The sequence below is a fragment of the Lactuca sativa genome, chromosome 7 (assembly GCF_002870075.4).
Source record: "Lactuca sativa cultivar Salinas chromosome 7, Lsat_Salinas_v11, whole genome shotgun sequence".
NCBI classification, from domain to species: domain Eukaryota; kingdom Viridiplantae; phylum Streptophyta; class Magnoliopsida; order Asterales; family Asteraceae; genus Lactuca; species Lactuca sativa.
The window spans coordinates 32,255,674-32,269,173 of record NC_056629.2 but is presented as its reverse complement, the minus strand read 5'-3'; the positions used below and the strand labels follow the sequence as shown (position 1 = coordinate 32,269,173).

Genomic DNA, 13,500 nt, shown 5'->3' with positions numbered 1-13,500 from the left:
CATACATACATATAAGCATGAGTCACAAAGACAACAAACACATACATGCATATCAGTAAGTGTCACAAAGATAACCATCCTCCTACATACATAATCTAGTGGGTTGACATTTTTGTATTCGGCCTACGGGTACAGTGAAGAGACTCATCTCAACTCGATGTCAATAAATCTCACACTCGAGTTGTTGCTACCACGACTTCTCACACTGAATATATCCAAGATCAATCCTAATCAATAGTTAGGGTACTAACCCATAATCAAAGGTCCAATTATATCCTATCATGCTAAGGGGTAAAAAGACCATTTTACCCTTCCTATACTTGACCCAACAATTCATGGCCAAAAACTCTAAATGACCCAAAGCCCAAAATGGCCCATAAAGACATTCTGGTGAGTACGCCCCATGTACGACCCCAGTACGCCCAGCGTACTGCTCTGTTGCCCAACATCAACTTTAAGCTCTAAATGCTTAAAGACAAAATCATCCAAATCCCAAATCTAACTCTAAGGGACATAATAAGTCATAAAGTTCCTAACTTTATGACTTTACATGGCTTAGTGGAGTCCAAACTAAATCCCTAGTTCCATAACTTCACCAAAAGGCCACTAACACATTCATGGAAGATATACACCCATCAAGATTCGATTTTTATAACTTAATGACCTCAAAAATGACTAGAAATGAGGCTCAAAGGTTATAGAGTAACTTTTACTCATAAAATCCAACCGGGACCAAAACAAGCTCATAACATAATCTAAAACTAGATCTACATAAAGAACCATCAAGATTGAAGCTTTATACCTCCAGAAGAAAAATCAAGGCGAACAAGGTCTGGATCTACAAGCTCCAAGACAACCAACACTTCTCTAATGAGCTCATTCTTCTCTAAGATGCACAAAGAACACTCCAAAACACTCTCAAACTCAAGAATCTCACAAATGGGGCTAGGGTTTTGAGGGGACTGCTTCAGAGAGTGGAGGCTGAAGGTAAGAAGGATTTCCAAAAGGTTAAGGCCTTTAATTAGGGTCCAAGACCCAAATATTAGGGTTTGACCTTGCCTCACGTACGCCCAGCGTACTCTAGGTACGCCCAGTGTATATGGGGGAACCTTCGCGATCAATAAAGCCTAGTACGCCTAACGTACATACCTTGTACGCCCAACATATTGGCTTAAACCCATATCTTTCCTAAATTCTAATGGTCATAACTCCCGCATCCTAAATCAGTTTTCGGTGATCTTTATATGCTCGGAAAGGTAATGAAAAACCCTACAATTCCATCTAATATCCTTTGACTTAAAACCTTCCGAATTTGAATCCTTAATTCAAGAAAAGGCCTGAAGCATCACATTTACCATTATACCCTTGGACTCCCAAAACACAAACTGAAGGCTTGGATCACCCAACTTATATAAATCACACCCAAATGAGTCTAAACCCAAACCATTGAAGTCTAGGGCCCTAACTTGGTCCATTTAGCCTATAATTACCGAAATAGAAAGCTTATTGAAACCAGATGTTACAAGATCTTTAAATTTCATCAATATTTTATTTATTTACATAACTTGTGACAAGATTTATAGGGGCCACCACTTCATCATGAGATGGGCTAAATGCAATAAATTGTTGACTTCGATGCTGTTGCATCAAAGGCTGGTAGACGACCAACCTGAAACACCAAAAAAAACAATTTATGTCAATTATGAAATGAAATTATAATTAATCTAATCTTAAAAAGTCAAAACAAAATTGTTAGCCTTTTCTTATTGAAGTCAAAACAAAATTGTTAGCCTTTTCTCATTGAAGAGAGACATTTGATTGGGAAGCAAAACATGGTGAGTTAGGCGGTTTAACCAAAGCAAAATATTGGGGAGTCACCTATAAAAATAATCACAAAATTAAAAGAAAGTAAGGTAAATACATGATTAAAATAAGAGAAAAGTAGAAGTTGGATTTGATGCTATCGTTATAATGAAGATGTAAAATGTTGAATAAAATCAATAGTTTGTCTTTCCTAAAGATAATCGTGTATTTAATCATCAATAAGTGTGTCCACATCACTTTTATTATCGTTGTTGCTGAAATACATACGAATCTTCCAATATATAACAAAGTCCTTAGTGAAATTACATTTGGTTTTTGTAGCCGATTATTTATAGTTCAGTTAAAGCTTACAAAGGCATGCCATTAAGATTATGAATTTTATTCAGAAACAAGCGAAATTGGGTCTATCATGATGAAACAAACTCACCTGTTCACTCACCAAGTGTTGAAAGGGTCAAAATCCAGAATATGAAAATAAAACATAAAAACTTTAGTTCAAAGTCAATAAGTGGCAGATTGACGTCTTCCTTCACACTAAAAGCAGTTGCATCAATAATTTCAACACGACCCCATGTGTCCACTGAAAGTCTCATTGACTAGATGGCAGTGTTTCCCTCCTTTATTGCATCCCCTACCAAAATAAATTCAAAAATCACATTTTTTTCATTAAATGGTGGATAAAAATCAAACTTCATACCAATAATGAAAGATCAAAAGAACTAAGTGTATCTTTTTCTCCACACAAATTATTCATGTTTTGACATTGAAAGATTTTGTAGATATTTGATTAACTGAAAGATACTTTCCAAAAATTATAGTTTCTTTCAATGGATTGATAATAACTATCCCATGATATGTCCTATTCTACCTACAAAGATTACAATTAACATACATTACTAATGGGAAATATCAATACTTTAAAGAAATGGGTAAATAAGACATTATCCATTAAGGTAGGACATGAATGGCATCACCTTCAGTAATAAGAACTAACTATAATAATATAGTAAATGTGTATACCTTGAAATTGAAGGGTATATAATTCCTTTTAGGACCTCCTCGTCAGTCGTATATGCAGGTAGACTAAAGTTTCATTGGACACAAAAGAAAATAGTTAGTCACGTGTGTAAGAAGGTGTGGACGCCTTTATCATCCTTATATAATAAATAAAATTACCATTTAGTAACAGCATGTAACATGCCATTTGAGACTGTTGTAGAACTGCAAAGACGAGTACTAACACCAATGTTGCAAAAATTCATTACACTTATTAGAAATAATTTAATGAAAAAAATACATGAATTTTTTAAACCAGGAATCAAAACTAACACAATACAACTTGTTATGTCATGTCTTGTGGATATGATATGAGATGAGAGTATCCTGGAAAAGAATCAAGATGATTAGATGTAGTATGTATCTCCAAACCAATTCTTGTAGAAGTATGTCCTATGTATGGAGTTCATCATGTATGTTAAGCCCAATAGATGTAACCCTTTGGTGTTTCAAGTAACTTTCTTTGAGGAGCTTCTGATAATCAAGTTGATCCAACATCTTTAATTATGTACAAAAAGAGAAATCAAATCATAATATTTAGACTAATTAATGGTATGCAAGACTAATAGTATGAAACAGAGTCTATAAATCATTTATCTTGGACGAAGGTACTCTAAATGGAATTTTTCCAATTCTTTATTTTTTTCAATTAGTATGGGAAAACAAAGGAAAAAGTTGTAGTTTTATTATTTGAAAATCATTTTAATTGTTTGTGTAACCATTAATTGGTTTGGCCCTAAAACAACATAATGCACACCCCGAGAAACTAGGTGTGGCAACTTAATGCAATTCACATGTCCACAACCAATTGTAGCGGTGCTTAATCTCATCAATCTAAGAATAAACAGAAGGTAGATCATCTTCAACACTTTCTGGGAGAAATCCTTTTATCTGCATTCAACAATGCTAACATGTTGTGAGAAATACAGCGTTGTAAATGAAATATATCTCTCATTTGAGCAGAAATAATAACCAATAAATAAGGACCATAAATCAAGAATTGAGGGGTGCTCTTTGTCACTTTTTTTTTCACTGTTAGGCATTTCTACAAACACTTAATGTGCACTTTTCTTAAATTTCAACGTCATTCCTTGGCAACCTCTCGAATTCCATCCAAAGATAGACGTTTTAGAAAAAAAAAAACGACATATAAAACACATAGAATAGTAAAAAGAATACGAAGTCAATTTATGAAGCTTATTTGAAGAAGACGTCCATGGCTAAGATGAAATTGAGAAAGAGAAAGAGAGACGAACTTTACACATACACCAAATCAATAAAACAAATTAACAACAATCGATTAAAAATGAAACAAAAAGAACGAAAAAAAACCATAATAGGAAGACCTCACCTGATATCAGTCTTTAGTAGAACGTGGGTTTTGTGTAAAAGATTCCCCACCTGCCAAAAATGTAGATGACATCAGATATAAACAACCACAAACACAAACGAAAATAAAATGAACTGTAGATTCGGTGCTAATTTACTTAGGTAAGGAATTGTTTCAAAATCACATTTCCATCATGTTATAATTGGAGATGATTCATATGAAAGAACTTACGATCAAAAATTAAGGATTTACCCTAAATCAAAAATACGACCATGATTTACCCACTGATTGGATATGCCTTCCGAGTTGTCCTGCCAAAATGCGGCCTTGAAGTTCACCCATCGTCGAGAGTGCATATTTTTTCACAAAAAAAATCATCATCAACTCAATCTTTGTAAAGAACAATCAAAATTGGAACCCATCAAAGGAATTACAAGTCAATGATGAACACCAAAACCCGTCAAAGGAAGCAATCAAAACCGCAACCCATCAAAGGAGACGTTATATAGCGATTTGTCGATTTCTAGACAGACAATGGAATTCATTTTGTTGCACAGAATGAGAACAAAAAGGCCGAAAGAAGGCGAGGACATCCCGTCAGTGGTGGCTTATCGGAAGAATGTTGGGAGAGACAAAGAGATAACGATGAGAGAGGCGATAAATCTGCATATGAATGGTGCGGTAGATGAAAGAAGTAGAAGGCGGTGGGAGTAAATGCAACTGATTGGCCGAGAAAAGCGGGGGAAGGAGTTTTTTTTAAAATTTAGGCTTCTAAGGGACAGAAGCTGCCAAAGTTTGGAATCTCATGTGGCAAAATTCTAAAGGATATAAAGAATATTGTTCCTAACTTCTTTCTGCATTAATATATATATATATATATATATATATATATATATATATATATATATATATATATTGTAATCTCTTTCTTTTCTTTATAAATGGCGTCATCCAAATCCATATGATTCATGATAAATCGTCAATCGTGAATCATATTCATTTGAAACTCATATTTTCAACTTATGTTGATTAATTGTTTAATTATTTGAAATCTTTGCTTATCAAAGAAGATTATTTCATGTTTGGTTATTCATAATGAAAGAGAGAGATGAATGATGAAATATATTGGGGAAAACTAAAGCTTAGTATGGTAATCAATGTTTTGAAAGCCTAAAATCTATTTAGGTAACTTTTTAAAATTTCTTTTTATACTCACATCTTTTTCATTCTACGTTCTTTATATTTCAAGAAAATGTTTATGGTTTTACATTTGGAGCCAAAAGAAAAATGATGGATCAAAACCTTAAGCTTAAAGAATAATTTATAACAAAATAACACAACGAATGTTTATGTATAACAACTTAAAATCATGAAAATATAACAACTAAAAAGAACTTATTGAATTTCTCTAAGTATATTGATCAAAAATAAATATAAACACTATATATATATATATATATATATATATATATATATATATATATATATATAGAGAGAGAGAGAGAGAGAGAGAGAGATGTTCAAATGTTTTCACTATCTATTGTGTGCATGTATGATTGATTCTGGACCAATCATTTTAGTTATTTTAAGAAAGTAATTAATGTATATTAAATGTTGAAGATGTAATTAATATCCATTATATCTTCAACATGTAATATGTATTAATTACTTTCTTAAAATAACTAAAATGATTGATTCAGAATTAATCATACATGCACACAATAGATAGTGAAAACATTTGAACCTATTTAACAACAAAAGCCTTTCATTTTGAGTCAAATGCCCATTGCATTTTTAGTTAAATATTTATTATATTTAAATTCTTGTTGAAATATTATTTATATATGATATGTTTCATTTTGATCCCTATTATAAAAATTAATGAGTTCGTCTCTATTTACTACTTAAAAGTTAAAACATCATATGAACCAAACGTCTCCAAGTTATTTTGAATAACATATAAATTCAATATTTTAACTATACAATTTATTTCCTACATAGTACGCATGGATTCGTATATTATTATTATAAGTGAATCTCTAAACTATAATATCTAATTGTCTTTCACAAATTTCTTATGTGTTAAATAATATAAGAATAAATGATTTTGAATACATTATAATATTATAATGTAAAAAAACATTTTATTTTAAAGTGTGTAATGATGATGTCTTCTTAGCTTTTGTAAAAGATGATTGTTTTAATATAAAATTAAAAATGACATGTTAAAAGATATAATCTTATCGATTTTAAAAGATGATAATAATACACGTAACATGCATGCTAGCACGAAATTGGTTCATGACACCGTACCAGAGGAGTCCATAATAATTCATAAGGCAAGTTGGTCGGTTTTTTGTATTTTAAAATAGGCAAATCATGGTGTAAGTTCAAGTCGACGTAATTAGGCTATCTCGAATTCAATAGTTCCACTGAGATTTCTTGATGTTGGCTTGAGCTCGATTGGAATGCTTGGGTATCCATCCGAACTATGATTGATAAAAGAAGATCGAATATAGCTTGAAATGTACATCTAGCCTTTGAATTTACACTAAAACAGTAAAAATCAAACTTTTCTGAAATATTGCATTTGTATGTCTTAAGGCAATTTGTGCAGGCCTTTTGGTGGACGACCGTCGACCATCCCTGGCTCATACGTTTAAGGGACACAAAAAATTTATTAACTAATTGGGTTTTATATATAAAAAACAAAATAAAAATATGCCTAATGGTGTTAGAGGCCAAGTATGTGGTCTAATGAAGGCCTGTAGAAGCTTAGCGAATGAGTCTATCTTGATGAAAAAACTTAAGTGAGGAAACAAAATCAAAATGTCACCTAATTCATATATTTCTTCCTAATCGACATCTTGAAAATCAGAAAAATCATCTTGGAAGTGTCAGTAATCAATATGAGCTTCAAAACTCAAAGTTGGTTTATTGATTTTATTCACGCAGTCAATTTCAATTTTTATGAAACTTTCAATTTGTTCTCTTATTTACTCATTGTATACTAAGGGGATTTATTGTATATTCTATATCTATATATTGAAATCCTAATTAACAGGTGTCCCACAAATGTTATTTTTATCCACCTCTAGCATAATACCGACAAACCCCACTGCAAGTCAACTTATTTTTACTCTTACAAATTTTTATTCGCAATTTAACTTCAATTTATCCGTAGATGGTCCTAAATACAAATTTTGGCGTTGTATATTTCTTTATATGTGTAAAGGAGAAAAAGTGGATGGCCACATCAATCGACAATCTAAACCTAAAGATGATGATGATGAAGATTGGTAAGCCATTGATTCTCGCACCAAATCATGGTTGTACTCCACCTGTGACTCTAGTTTAGTGCAAATAATTTCTAGTGATAATTGTACCTCGAAGGACCTATGGGATAAGTTAGACGAGTTCTTCTTTAATAACAAAATTTCAAGAATGTTACAGCTTTAATAGCAAATTTGAAATACAAAGAAAGGAGTTTCATCAATTACAGAATTTTGTCACTCCCTTAAAAACCTTGTTGATGCACTTGAAGGTTATGACACCAAAATTGATGAAGTCGAACTAGTCATGCAAATCCAATATCAACTTCATCCTTCCTACCACAACATTCTTGATTTCATCACCATATTGAATTAAGACCAATTGAACAAGAATGAAAGATACTTTCTCATTACCAAACTATTATGTTACAAGAGTATTTATACTACCTGTACATATTATGCTAACATACACGTAACAGACTTAGGTTAAGGTAACTTGCTCCACTAATCTAACTACCATATTAATAGATTAACTTACTATAAAATGACATAGCTTTGATAAATAGTAAATGTCCCAATATCCCCCCTCAAGATGGATACTTGTAAATGCTTTTAAGTGTCATCTTGGAGATGATGGGTTGAAGCTTGGAAAATGGTAGAGGCTTGGTGAAAATATCAGCCAACTGGTGGGTAGTATGAACTGGCATTAATTTGACTGTTTTCCAAAATCTTATCTCGCACAAAATTGCAATCTACTTCCAAAGGTAGGAGTGGATGAATGATAGCCAAAATCTCTGAGTAAATGTCGTAACCAAATGATTTCAGAAGTTACCGATCCCAATGCTCTATATTCAGCTTCAGTGGAGCTACGAGAAACTGTACATTGCTTCTTTGATTTCCATGAGATTAATGAATCTCCTAGGAATACACAAAACCCTGTTACAGATCTTCTTGTATCCAAACATCCAGCCCAATCGGAATCACTAAAGGCACGTAATTGTAAAGAAGATTTGGATGACAAAAACAACCCTTGTCCCAGATTTGTTTTCAAAAATCGTAACAAATGTTGTGCAACATGATAATGAGATTGTAAGGGCTTAGACATTCCTTGACTTAACCGATGAACAACATATGCAATTTCAGGTCTTGTTATGGTAAGATATAATAATCTACCAACAAGTCTTTGATACTGAGATGCATCCTCAAATTCTTCTCCTTCAAAGTTTGAAAATCTATGCTTTGGATCCATTGGATATGAAATGGGTTTAGTTGCTAAGATTCCTGTATCTTGTAGTAGATCAAGAGCATATTGTCGTTGTGAAATGACAATACCATTTGTAGTCCTTGCTATTTCTAAACCAAGAAAGTGTTCTAAATTTCCAAGATCCTTCAAACGAAATTGAGCACTAAGACTCATTTTAATGGCATTGATTGCAGCCATAGACGAACCAGTAATGACTATGTCATCAACATATACGAGTAATGCAACGAAATTATCACCACTTTCTTTTGTGAATAAAGAAAAATCAGCCTTTGATTGCACAAATCCTTCTGAAATTAAAAATGTTAAAAATTTAGCATACCACTGTCTTGAAGCTTGACGAAGACCACATAGAGATTTTTCCAATTTGCAAGCTAAAGGAATGTTGGTATGTTGTACATGATAATGAACATATCCTTGTGGCAATTGAATATAAACTTCCTCCTCCAATTCACCGTTTAAAAATGCATTATTAACATCTAAGTGTATTAACGGCCAACCCTTTTGTGCTGTAATGGTGAGAAACATCTTAACAGTGACATGTTTTGCCACAGGAGAATAAGTATCAAGAAAATCAATCCCCTCTTGTTGATTAAAACCTTTGGCTACTAAACGAGCCTTATATCGTTCTATTGACCCCTCAACTTTTCTTTTTATCTTAAACACCCATTTGCAACCCAATGGTTTTCTATCTTTAGGTAAGGGAACTACTTTCCATGTGTTGTTCAACTCCAAAGCTTGTAATTCTTCATTCATTGCTTGAATCCATTCAGGAAATTGACATGCCTCTTTATAAGTAGTGGGTTCAACTTGGGTAGAAATGGCATAAATGTATTTTTGAAAGGATGTGGATAATTTTTCATAGGAAATAACATCTGAAAGTGGGTATTTAACAGTGGAATATTGAGGAATGGATTGAAAAAGATTACAATGAAAATCACGTAGATAAGATGGAGGTTTCTTGATTCTTGATGGTCGTTGAAATGTATCATTGGTAGTCTGATTACCAGGAAGGGTATTTTCATCATTTTCACTGTTGGCGGAAATAGTAGGAGGAGAAACAAGAGGATTAACAACCGGATCAATAGAATGAGGTAAAGTATGTATAATGAATGGATTTGTAATGGATACAACTGATGAGTGTTGAAATGGGTAAATATCTTCATGAAATACAACATCTCTAGATATGAAAATATGTTTAGATTCCAAATCTAAAAGTTTGTAAGCCTTCATGCCCATAGGATAACCAATGAAAACTGCAGCTCTAGCCCTTGGTTGAAATTTCTGCCCATATGAATGCAAAGTAGAGGCAAATACCAAACAACCAAATGATCTTAGATAAGCATAATCTGGCAATTTCCCATATAATTTGTGATATGGAGAAATGTCCCTAATAGATCTTGAAGGAGTACGATTGATCAAAAAAATAGTTGTTGTGACACACTCAGACCAATATGAAGAAGGAAGGTGAGCTTGATAGAATAATGCTCTTGCAACATTCAATAAGTGTTGGTGCTTTCGTTCAACTACAGAGTTTTGTTGAGGCCTTTCAACACAAGAGTATTGATGTAAAACACCTTTTTTCTTGAAAAATTCATGGAAATGCAACTCCTTTGTATTATCAGATCTAAATGATTTGATATGAATATCAAATTGCCTGTATATCATGCTAAAAAACTGAGGAATAACAGTTTGAGCTTCATGTTTATTCCTAATCAAGTAAATCCATGTGTATCGTGTACAATCATCAACAATTGCAATAAAGTACCGAAAACCTTGGTGCAAATTTATGTGATAAGGCCCCCAAATATCACAGTACACCAACTCAAATAGTTTATTAGAAATATTGTTTGCAGAAACAAAAGGTAGTCTTTTATGTTTAGCAACAGGACAAACAATACAAGGAATGGATTTGTCATGTTTATTACAATCTAAAACATGATCAAGAAACTTGATTTTATCAAAAGACGGATGTCCCAATCTTTGATGCCACCTTTGTGTAGTAATAACAGTTGCAAATGGTTCAACTTCTTTGACCTTCAACAAATAGAGTCCAACCGTAACATCACCCTTGCCGATCACAGTCTTGTTGGAAATTTGTTGAATAATAGCATGATAATAGTATAACTTGACTATTAAATCCTTATCATGAGCTGTTAAGGAAGTAACATATAAAAGATTTAGCTCAAATTGAGGCACAAACAAGACATCTTGTATTACCAACTGCTCATTTAATCTCACATCCCCAATTTTATCAACTTTGATGAACAATTGATTTGGTAATCTAGTTCTTGGGTTTGAAACAAATCTCAAGTTAGAAAACATATTTGGATTGTTACAAACATGACTACTTGCTCCAGAATTTATAATCCAAACATTGGTTGTGAACATACCATCGTTCAAAGTGAGAATAAAATGATTACCTGCAGGGGTATTTTTGGAAGAAACAGAATTCACAGATGCCAATTTCCCAGAGAGCATGGCAATAATTTGTTGACATTGTTCATTGGTTAGTCCAATCATAGCATCACACTTGTTATCAGTAACAATTGAATTAGATCCCTGCATTTTATTTCCCCCATTATCAGCAGATGCAACATTGATCTTAGGGTTAAGATTTTGTGTTTGATTGAAACGATATCCCGGGGGGAAGCCATGAAGATGATAACACTTTTCTTGAGTATTACCACTTCGTTTGAAATGAGTGCAATAAGATGAATTGTGATTCTTGTAGTTGTTATTTGAAGAACGATTCTGTGAATTCTGTGATGAACTTGAAATAGGATTCTTAATATTGAAACCTTGACTGAAATTTCCATTTGATCTGACATTGAAAGCCAAAACAGCTTCATTTTGTTGTCCAGTATTAACATCTCTCTGTCTCTCTTCTTGAATTATCAAGGAAAATATACGATTTACAAATGGAATTGGATCCATAAGTAAAATTTGTCCCCGAATTTGAGAATAACTATCGTTTAACCCCATTAAGAAGCTCATTGTTTGATCAAGATCTTTTGCAGCAGTACAAGTACATTGAATATTTTAATTTGACAATTCTTCCTAGATCATTTTCAGTTTAGTATAATAGATGCTAACAGAGTCATTACCTTGGGTAAGATTCATGAGATTGCATTTGATTTGAAAAATGTGTGGACCATTACTCTGTTGGAAACGTTCACGTAATTCCTTCCACATTTCTGATGTTGTCTCCAAATAGATGATTGAAGCCGAAATCTCCTTAGACACCGCATTTAAAATCCAAGAAATTATGATATTATTGTTTCGAATCCATAGCTTTAACTTCTCAGGATCCGAAGCATCTGGTTTTAGAAGAGAATCGTCAACACTTATTCTTTGAAGATAGAGCAATTTTCATAGACCGACTCCATGAAGCATAATTTTCTCTGGTCAAAATTTGAGAGACAAGGATAGATCCAGGATTATCGGAGTGGTGTGTGGTGTATATAGCATGGATCATTTGGAGAAGTAATTTGTTCAAGATTATGAAGATTACCAGCATTTTCCGCCATTGAAGAACGAAAAGACAAAGAAAATAAAAACAATGTAAAAACAGAGTGAGAATGGAATTGATTTTTATATGAACAAATCAAAATCAAAAGAACAGATTACAAACGTAGAAGATTCGCTCTGATACCATATTGAATTAAGAACAATTGAATAGGAATGAAAGATACTTTCTCGTTACCAAACTAATCTGTTACAAGAGTATTTATACTACATGTACATATTATGCTAACATACACGTAACAGACTTAGGCTAAGCTAACTTGCTCCACTAATCTAACTACCATATTAATAGATTAACTTACTATAAAACGGCATAGCTTTGATAAATAGTAAATGTCCCAATACATTATGAAGCGCTTTCTCTTTTTCCTTAAGGTGAAAAACATGGTTAATTCATGAATCACATGAAGAAACAACGGAAGCCTCTAGTAACACTCTATCTACCTCTAACAGTGAATTTTACTCCTCCACATCCCAAGGAAAATCAAAAATCAGTTCAATAAAAATAAAAATACCGAGCGGTGTGCTTTCAACGGTGGGGGGTAATTGTAATGTATCTATTAGTTATAATCATGTTTTAGGTACACATAGATTCCCGTGGAAAGGTTAAGCTTTTTTGGCACTAAAAATGCATCAACTTTTCTCCAAGCTTCACTGAAGCAAGGCCTTCTTGGCCCCAATCCACAGCTACCTGCTTCCCTCGAAAAAATAGAGTAAACTGCAACAACGACACATCTACATTTTTATGTTGTCTTCGGTTCTGTCCATGTAACAATTGGTATATATAGGTCAAAGTTTGTCGGTCAAACCACTGCAAACACATTTATAAAAGGACCTATTATGTAGTATTCCTTGTTATTGGGTTCAATTAAAGTCATTATACTTGAAATTACATATGGAATACCTTAAATTTTCTCAAATTTGACAATAATTTATAACCGTAAAACAATTTTTAGAATAAGTATTGATTAATGCCCTAAAAATAAAATTTCCGCATTAAGAATACTTAAGAGTTATAACTAAGAAATCTGGATATATTATGTTCAGCTGATTTCGTGGATATAAATAACATCCAAAACAGAGATTGTATGAGGAAGTTACGCCTCTTTCAAGTTATAAAATCAGTATTTATCTGATTTTCCTGAAACGAACTTTGTATTGCTTCGTTCAGAATAGCTATGAACCTCATAAATTGTTTTTTAGCATGTTTTTGAACCTAGTTCATGGTC

The 13,500-nt window shown here is 32.8% G+C and overlaps 1 long non-coding RNA gene across 1 annotated transcript; it reads right to left on the bottom strand.

Annotated features, from left to right (window-relative positions):
* Nucleotides 1-3,640: 3,640 nt before the first annotated feature.
* LOC128127032 (uncharacterized) lies at nucleotides 3,641-12,077 on the bottom strand. The gene is made up of 3 exons (XR_008225060.1): nucleotides 11,851-12,077; nucleotides 4,232-4,281; nucleotides 3,641-3,771 (listed from the first exon to the last, which is right to left on the bottom strand). It is a non-coding gene; the product is annotated as an uncharacterized LOC128127032 (long non-coding RNA).
* Between the last annotated feature and the right edge of the window lie 1,423 nt (nucleotides 12,078-13,500).